Source organism: Pteropus alecto, unplaced genomic scaffold (genome assembly GCF_000325575.1).
Source record: "Pteropus alecto unplaced genomic scaffold, ASM32557v1 scaffold587, whole genome shotgun sequence".
NCBI classification, from domain to species: Eukaryota; Metazoa; Chordata; class Mammalia; order Chiroptera; family Pteropodidae; genus Pteropus; species Pteropus alecto.
Window position 1 is genome coordinate 753,266 of NW_006439816.1, and position 10,173 is coordinate 763,438.

Here is a 10,173-nt window from a genome sequence, read left to right on the forward strand (position 1 = left end):
ATATTTTTTCTTGTTATTTTTTTTCCACCAGTTACGTAAGAAATTTTGTAAATAAATTTCTTTTGGTTCTTATGACTGTCTATATCCGTGATTGACTTTGTTAAAGATATTCAAAATTATTTGACAGTTTAGTTTTTTCAGGTATATAACCCCTTTGCCTTGTTTTATATAAAATGATTTATGCCTGTTTCTTAATGCTTGTCAGTCTTTGCTGTAGTGAAGGTCCTCACACCTGTTAAGTTATACATGCTTTTAGGATTAGAAGTCCTTACGTAACAATTGACACTTGCCATTGGAGTGGCCATAGCTCTCTGATTTTCTTTGATATACCTGGCAAAACATTTGATAAATACTCTGGGGATAACAGCAGCAGCCTAACCTGTCAGACCAGTGAATGCAGCCCAGTTCACACCAGAGGTGCAGGACACTGGGCCTGCTTTGGTGCCCGCTTCTGTTCCGGTAGCCTAGTCGTTACCCGAAAGCAAGCAGAAATGACGGTTAAATGTACAGCCTGGTAGAGTAATTTCCCGTCTATCAGCTACATTAACACAGAAACGAACATATTTTTCAATGATACTGTCAGACTCCAATTGATTTGATATGGACGGGGGTTTCCTTCTCATCTACTGACTTTAAAGAGTGCATGTTCCAGTTACCCTCACATATATGTAAAGGTTTGTGCCCATCCCCGTACATAGACTGACTGACCTTGATTGCTAAAACTAGAAGAAGCCATCCTGTTTATAATGCCCTTAAAAGTCCAACCACAGAAAGATCATGCAAGAAAAGATTTACTAGAGCAGAGAAGGGAGAACATGAGGCTTTTTTCCCCTGGCGAACATAAGAGAAAAAGAAAAATTTAATTTCGTTGATGAGTTGTCCCCCAACTGAAATAGACATGCACACACGTAGCAGCAACGATTGTGCACAAAGCAAATAGGTTTCTCCCCGAATTCTCTTTGGCCAATTCTGAAAAATATTTAAAACTTTCGTTAGAGTTTTCATTTTATTAAACTATGTTCTTAAACGGGTTGGAGAGTGTTAAATACTTCATACTAGGCCGATGTTTTAAAATTAAGAACTTCCTTTACTGTATTAACTTTCTTTAGTTTTGACATATCCTTAAATATCCACAAACATGCATCCATACACATTGCCTGAAACAAAAACAAAAAACCTGGCTTAATTACTTCTCCCTGATTTTACAGAGAAATTTGGACTGCTTTCAAACAAGAAGGACCTGTCCAAGGACTAGGGCATAAAAGCCGGGGAAAAGGAGAGGATTAAGAACGCAATATTAACGCCACACTGTAAAGCCGGGAATCCGAGGGCAGCATCCAAGGTTTAAGGGGGAAAAGTGGACAGAATTCTTCAGACGGCCACAAGCTCTCCACCCCCAGTATACATTCTCTGTATAATTCCTTCCTGTTGGTGTGGGTGAGACTTGTGAACATGAAGGGATTTCCTTTTCGTATTTAAGTTACTAACCATTTGGGGATTGTTGTAAGTGGGCCTGGCTTAATCAGGTGAGGTGTTTTTTTTATTAATGTTTTCACCTTTATTCCCAAATCCGAGCTTCAAAAAAGGTGCTATTTAAAACCTCTAAAATAATAGCAGTATTACTCTAATCATTTAGTCTAAATCTTACACTTGGTCCATTTCGTTCAGTCATAGAGTCGCTTCTAGTAGAACAAGTCCTGATGTTTTGGTGGGTATTCGGTGTACAATATTTAATAGAACAAAATGACCATTCCAGGCCATGGTATCTTAGAAGTGGCATGCGAGACCCAGTCCAAGGCAGGTGAGTTTTAAATGAGACAGGAAGCAGCAGCAGATGTTCTGTTGGCCCTGACTAAGCAAACAGCCATGTCGTGAGAAAAGGGGGCATCAGTAGAAATACGGACTTGAAGGGGGCTGCTGTTGAGGGCTCAAAAGGAAGCAAGGAACAAGTTACTGGAAACTGGAAGGGATCCTATTAGTAGGTGGTAGCATAATTAGAGGCCAGGCAGTTTGAGATTTGAGCCCTTGCTCCGAATTACTTGGGAGATGATAAGAAGGCATCAAGCCAGGCTTGATATAGCATGTAAACGTCTATGATTTATTCAGAATTTGGTGCCATTCCAGTTATTTATGTCCATGACATCTTTTGGAGGCAGGGAAAGGGCACAGACTAATTGCATTTACAAAAGAAAAGGTCTCCCCTGGATCAGAAGCAACAGGGTTTGCTTGGGAGCGTAACAGGTGAGCATGGGGCTGCGATAGGCCCTGGTGGCCCTGGTGACTCTGTGACCTGGGAGGAGCCACTGCAGCTTTGTTCGAGTTATAAGTAGATTTGGATGCTTTGGTCGGCTTCCCCCAAATTCTTTTGACAGGTGACCATGTTCACCTGCTTGCTCCGTGTGTGTCGCCCCATCCCAGGCTGCGTACAGACTCTTCTCGCCTTGTTTGCCAGCTGAGGAACAGAAAGTAGCCTTCGTTTTGAGGAGGGGGAGGTTAAATACACATTTATTTTTTACTGTGACCTGTCCAGGACCACATTTTACAAAACGCCTTGTTTCATTATTATTTCTGGAAAGGAAAATTCTATTAAAATAGCTTTCGTGTGAATATAGAATAGTTTTTAAAATTAGGGCTTATTTTGAAAAAACCTGAGTTTAATTCAAATGTATGCCAGTACCTTCCAAAGTAAGGTATTCAGAGACAGTTCTGATCAGATGGCTCAGAGAAAGTTCTGGGATATTCATATTGGAAGATTCTCTATTAAAGAATTTCTTTGACTTAAATCTAACCCAAACTGCGACGTTATTCTTCGTGCGTTTTTATTATATAGTGTTAACAAGCTTAGTTGCAAACAAAATACTTAAGCTATTTGTTTTTTAAAAAATTAATGAAATACCTAAACAGTGAAAAAGAATATGTAGTAGTCAGTAATCTATAAAAAGGTAAAACATCAACACCAAATAAGGATCATTCCAGGAATTAAAGGCTGATTCAGTATCTAAGAATGAATGTAATTCACCACATTAAGAGACAGGAAAAACAGTAAGACCACCTCAAAAGATGCAGTAGAAGAACAGGACAAATTCAACACCCAATCATCCTGTGTACTCTCATCGTGATGGGAACAGAAGGGACCTTCCCTAATCTGGTCCAGTGAATCTCACGGACGCCCACAGGTAACAGCACACCGCGGTAAAAGACAGCTTCCTGCCGAGATCTGGCATGTGACAAAGACATCCTCTGTGGCCCAGGAGGGTGAGGGGACCAACGAAAGAACTCTCAGAGTGTGAACTGGGGAGCGGTCAAGGAGTCCACCGTTCAGAGGACACACTGGTGTCCCAGTGATGGTGCAGTGTACATGCACGTGCATGACGTGCATGACGTCCCGGAAGACAAGGCCAATCAGAATCCTCCCCGGTGTAGGGCTGCCACGTGGGGCTGTCCCTGGCCGAGGAGTGGGCAGCAGGTCTAGACCCGCCCTGTCCTCTTGGGTCCCTTGACCTCTCAGCAAGGGGTAAGGTCACCTCCCCGGAGGTCCTGCTTCCTGGGTTCCTGCCCTTCTGAGTACCTGTGGGGGCTCTTATCATCTGGAGCTTGCAATTACCTGCTTCAGGTGAGTTACTGTGTGGTGGTTGTATCTTGGCCTTTCTATTCATATTGTTTTCTCATTTGGGGAGGGGATCATGTGTACTTTGCTATATTGATTTAAAGGATTTTTAAAAAAAGAGTCTACAGATTAATCCTTTATTGCCTCATTTATCTTGTGTGTACTTGTTTTCTAGTCCAGTTTTACTCATTTTTATTTTCTAGTTCATTCTTGCTGATGCACAGTAATCATTTGATTTTTTTATATTGAAATTAATTTACTGATGGTTATTGTTTTGGGTTGTGGTGGATTCTTTATGTATATTAAAGTGTCATCCACATATAATAAGGATTTTATTATTTAAAAGTTGACCCTTATGTCTTTTCTCTCCTTTTTTCTTGCTTTATTGCCTTAAATATACCTTGGCATAGTACTGAATGAAAGTCGTAACAGTTGGCAGCCTCGTGTGACTCCGCCTCCCGGGAAAGAGCTTTCAATAGTTCTGGGTAATTAAGTCGTTCTGATGCCTAACAGTTGCATTTTATTACATGCTTTTTGAACATCCCGATTGATCATATGATTTTCTCGTATTTCTCTGATAGTGAAACGTTTTACATGGTTTCTTATTGGATTTCAACTGCCCTCACATGTTCTAGTATATTCCAGTTGGTATTGATCTATTCTGTTTTCCTACATGGATTAATTCACATAATATTTTGCTTAGAATATCTGTATCTCTGTTTATGCGAGCCATGCCCTGCACATTGCTTATTTTCTAATGTCTTCTTGAGATAATATTGTCAATGTAATGGTGGCCTCACTAAAGAAAGTGAAAAAAAAGACTTTTTTTTTTCCACATAAGGACCACCTGGGGAATTTAGTTGTTTTTCTTATTTTTAATTGTTTATAATTGGCTTAAAGTTTTGCTTGTGGAAAGATTTGTTTTTGTTGTTAATTGGTTTGACTTTTTAACAATTGACTCAATTTACTTAGTAGATGTATGAGTTTTCCTATTTCATGTTTTTTGTGTGTCAGTCTGGTACACTGGTTTTTTAAAAAATTTATTTACTTAAATTAGTTTCAAGTATTCAGTACATTGGTTAGACATCTATATAGTTCATAAAACTATTCCCCCAATCGCTCCCTCCCTCCCCTGGCCCTCCGCCCAGCCATCATATTACTGCTGACTGCGTTCCCTGTGCCGTGCTCCGCATCCCCATGACCACTATCAACTCCTAATTTGTACTTCTTTAACCCTTCACCCCATTCTCCCAGCCCCTCAATCCCCCTTCCGTCTGTCTGTCACCAAATTGTCCACTCTATTTGTGAGTCTGGTACACTGGTTTTTATAACAAGGTGAATTTCGACCTCTTCTGTCTAGTCTTTAGTCCTAAGCATTTCACAAAAACCTCTAAGTATCTTGTTAAGGCCCAAGAGCTCTGTAGAGAACATCTCTTACGTGATTTCTGATGCTGGTCATTTGTGTTTCTTCTCTTAATCCTTTCCTTACACAGTTTTTCTGGTGGTTTATTAACTTTATTAATATTATTTAAAAAATAACGTCTAGCCTGCTTTGTTTGTTGTGTTTTTTCCTCTTTCACTGATTTTTGCTTTATTTCATCATGAAAAGTAATTCTCTGCTACCATCTTGTGGGCATATTGGGAATAACATCTTACTGTAGGTCGTCATAAAAATTTGTTTTCTGCCGTCATGTGCTTCGGCGTATTACGAGAGTGCATCTGATAAAAAGTCGTTGTTTGCTGACATTCGATGAGCTTCTTAGGATCACAGTTCATGGCACGAAAAGTTATTTCTGCTGTTCTCGAGTGCGTTTTGTGAATGAAACTCAAGGACAGGTCTTTGTGAAAAGTTTTCCTATGCCATCAGGAAAACAGATTTTCGGTTCTCATCTACTGTGTATCTTAGAATAACAGCGGAGTAATAAAGAGTTATTCGCTGCTGCCATCTGCTCAGCGTGTTGGATATAACACAAGAGAGCACATCTCGAAAAGTCATTTCTGCTACTATCTTATGTGCATTTAAAAAATGACTGCCCAGGGTAGCTCGTTATAATTTTTTTTCCTGCTGCCATTTTGTGTGAATCTTGGGAAGAACACAGCAGCGCATGTCTTGAAAAATTGTTTTCTGCTGCCATCTCGTGGGTATTGTGAAAATGCCAGTGTATTCATAAATTATTTTTCCTGCTGCAATCCTGTGGGCATTTTGAGAATAACAGAGTGTAGATGATCATAAAAATTAATTTTCTGCTGCCATCAAGTGTATATTTTATTAATAACACATGAGTGTTCATGAATATTCATTCTCTACTGCCATACGGTGGCCACATAGGATCTATGTCATCATAAAACTGTACACTCTATTGCCATCTGGTGGGCATTTTGGGAATGACACGGCGGTGCATCTCATGAACAGTTATTGCTGCTATCGTATGCATTTCAAAACAGCACCCCTGTGTATGTCAACATAAAAATTTATTTTCTGCTGCAGCGCAGGTGCAGGAGCAGACGTCTCCGGCGCCCGGGAGGCCGGGCTCGAGCTCTGGAGGCGGCAGGCGACGGCCTCTCCCGTCTAAGGCCATAGCAACCTCAACGCGCGCGATCTCATCTGGTCTCGGAAGCTAAGCAGGGTCGGGCCTGCTTAGTACTCGCATGGGAGACCGCCTGCGAACACCGGGTGCTGTAGGCTTCCGCCGCCCCCACCTTTGCGGCCTTCAAGCCAGGGTGTCCCTGCATGCCTCCGAGCCCTGCTCGCTCTCTCGAGTCCCGGGCAGGCGACCGAGCGCGAGGGCTGCAGGAACGTCCTTGCGTCCCGCGCCACCACCGGGTTCCACCTGCTCTCCCGCAGCCAGCCCTGGGCCGTTACCTCCCTCCACTCCGGGCCCTTCCCTTCCTGGGCTCCGCGGGGCCGAGCCCCAAGGACCGCCGTCTGTGACACACGCTGGGAGTGCGCACGCAATCCCCGCGACACGGGACCGGCCACCGTCACCCACCCCGCCGCACGCGAGGCCTCAAGTCTCGCGCCGCACGCTTCTCCCCGCCCTTCTCACCGGACAGCCAGGTGCCCTCTGGCCAGGCGCAAGGCCGCCGCGCACAGCCGGGACGGGAAGCGGGACCAGCCAGCCGCGTGGGAGAGGCTGAGACGCACGAGGACGCGCGCGTGCGCGGCGAGAGTCCCCTCACTCGGCACAGGCCCGCAGTGAGCGGCCACACACGCACGCACACACTCACACTCTCACATATACTCACACTCTCACACTCGCACACACACGTACACAAACGCACACACACAAACACACACTCACACAAACACGCTCACACACAAACTCACACACGCGCACACAAACACACACACTCACACTCAGTCTCATACTTACACTCACACACACACCCACTCACACACACTAACACAAACTCACACACCCACTCACTCACACAAACACTCTCACACACACTCTCACACACACACACGCACACAAACACTCACACTCGCACACACACGCACACACTCACACTCACAGTCACTCACAACCACACACTCACTCACTCACACACACTCACAACCACACATACTCACACACACTCACACTCGCACACACACGCACACACTCACACTCACACACACTCGCATACTCACACACTCACACAAACACACACTCACACTCGCACACTCACACACGCACACACTCACACACTCACACAAACACACTCACACTCACACACTCATACTCACACACACTCAGACACTCACACTCCGGGGAGCCCGTGCGTCTCCCTTTCCGCGGCGGGACCCCAGGCGGGATTCGGAGCAGAACGAGACTCCCTGAAGCCCCGGCGGCCGGGCCTGTCCCGGGGCCCCGGCGCGACACGAGCCGCCTCCCCGCCCGAGCCCAGCCCCGGAACGACCGCCCTCTGCTGGGGAAGCGGCCTCTTCAGGGCGGCGCAGGGTTTCGGGGTCACAGTCGGGGTCCGGCTCTGCGCGTCGGTGCGCTCGTCTGCGGGGCCCGTCCGGCTCTCTGCGTGGCGGGCACGGGCTCGCCTCTGTCGCGCGCGGGGTCGCCTCTCTCGTCTCTCGGCCTCTGTCCCTTTCCTCCTCAGCATCTCTCTCTGTGTGTCTGACCCCAGGTAGCTCGCGCGGCCGTCCCGTTCCCCAGCGACCCCGTTCCCGTCCCCCCGTCCTTCGTGGCTGTCACTGGGCCTCCCGCCGTGGCGACCGGTGTCCTCCTTTCTCCTTCCCTCCCTGTCACTCCCTCTGTCTCTGGGTTTCTCTGTCCGTCTGGCTCTCAGCTCTCCCTGTCTGTCTGTCAGTCTGTCTGTCTCGATGCAGAGAGTCGATGTGAAGGCGAGAGGTAGCGGACGGGGCGGGTCCCTGGTCCCGGTGCAGGGCGAGGGCTGCATCCGTCCCAAGCGATGGCTCGGGGTGTGGCCGGGGGCTCCGTGTGTGTTTGGGCAGGTCGGGCACGGCTCGGCGGGGATTGCAGGGGAGGAGTGCGCCTGGGTCAGGGCCGGAGCCCGGACATAGCCGGGCCGCAGGTGCCTAGGTGCGCCGGTGGCCGAGAGCATGGCGGGCCACGCCCGGACCGGGGTCCTGCCGAGCAGCCAAGACTGGGGAGGCCCGGGTTTCGAGAGCGCCCGCCCGGACCTCCGGCGCCGCCGCGAACCGGCCAAGGCCCACGCGCGATGCCTTAGCGCGGCTGGCGCTCGATCGCCGCCGCCTCGCCGGCGGAAGCCCCGCACCCCTGCAGGAGTGAGGTGCAGGCGCGGGCGTCTCCGGCGCCCGAGAGGCCGGGCTCGAGCTCTTGGGGCGGCAGGCGACAGCCTCTCCCGTATACGGCCACACCACCCTGAACGCGCCCGATCTCGGAAGCTAAGCAGGATGGGGCTTCTTAGAACTCGCATGGGAGACCGCCTGGGAATACCGGGTGCCGTACCCTTTTGCCGCCCCCTCCTTTTGCCGCCCTCCAGCCAAGGTGCCCCTGGACGCCCCCGGGCCCTGCCCGCTCGCTACCTCCAGCACCCGGGGCAGGCGACCGACCCAAGGGATGCAGGAACGTCCGTGCGCCCCGAGCCACCGCCCGTCTCCACCTGCTCTCCTGCGGCCAGCCTTGGGCTGTTACGTCCCTCTGCTCCGGGCCCTTCCTTTTCTGGGCACCGAGGAGCTGAGCCCAAAGGACGGAGGGCGCTGGGCGGAGGGCGAGGTCTCGGGGCAAAGCGTTGTCTGGTGCGGTGGCCGGTGTCCAAGAAGTTTCTCACTTGGGCACATGCACAGGCTTCCCAGGCCCTGGGGCTTTGTGGGGAATGTTCAATCTTCCACGGGTAGTTGGGTACATAATTTTGACAAGCACTCAGGGTCCCATTGAGCTCCTTGGGGCAGAAAATATGTCTAATTCCTCTCTGTAATCCTCATGCAACTTCAGGGCCACCCACAGACAGTGTGCCCAGGGATGCTTTGGCCCGCCCTTCCATCGTCCCATGTGCCCCTCCATCCTTGTCGAGGAAGAAGCCAAAATGGCATCCTTCACCTGGTAGAAAGAGGTCAGTTTGGGAAACTTCAGACACCTGTTGGTCTGTATCTGACTCTGTCACTTATTAGCTGTGTGATCACCTGTATGAGAATCAGTTTTCTGAATTTTGAATGAGTGTACAGGAACCATGATGAGCAGCCCAGGCAGAAAGGGGAAGGAGAGGGAGGTGTCTGCTCCAATCCAGAGGTCTGATATCACATTGAAAAAGCAGGAAGGAACAGAGGCCTCAGGAAGCAGCCACTGGGCCTCTTGGATGAGAAGGGACCAGGTTGAGTTGTGGCTCTGGGACCCCCTGTGTCCACACTCTGATTCTGTCACTTATTAGCTGTGTGATCACCCCTCTGAGACTTAGTTTACTTAATTTTGCATGAGTATCCACGGACCCCCACGACCATCCCAGGCAGAAAGTTGCAGTTGAGGACGTGTCTGCTCTAGTCCAGAAGTTTCATTTCAAATTGAGAAAGCAGGAAGGAGCAGAGGCCTCAGGAAAGAGCCCCGGGGCCTCTTGGATGAGCTGGGACTATGTGGAATTGTGGCTCTGGGATCCCTTGTGTCCCCCCTCCGGGAAGGCAGATGTGCTTGGAACGGCCTGCCTTCCCTAAAGACCTGGGGGCGAGACAGCCTTTTCTTCTAAAAACAACCATATATATATACGTGCATATATATTCATATATATATATTCATATCTATGCCCATATATATCTGCACATATATATATGCGCAGATATTTATGGGAGCTCTGGCATTACACACTCAGTTCACGTCCATTGTGAGCCAAAATTACAAACTTCCGAGCAATGTCTCACTTGCGGCAAATGCACAGGCTTCCCAGGCCCTGGGGCTTATTGAAGGGAATGTTCAGTCATCTGCGGGGACTTGGGTCAGAAGTTTGAGAAGCACTCACTGACACATCGGGCTCCTTGGGGTACAAACTATGTCTCATTCCTCTCTGTATCCTCATGTTTAATTCAGAACCACCCACATACAGCGTGCCCAGGGATGCTTTGGCCCACACTTCCATCGTCCCATCCTTATCATGGAAAA

The 10,173-nt window shown here is 48.5% G+C and overlaps 1 pseudogene; it reads left to right on the forward strand.

The window, feature by feature from the left end:
* Positions 1–6,174: 6,174 nt before the first annotated feature.
* On the forward strand, positions 6,175–6,293 carry LOC112484012 (annotated as a pseudogene).
* Positions 6,294–10,173: the final 3,880 nt, after the last annotated feature.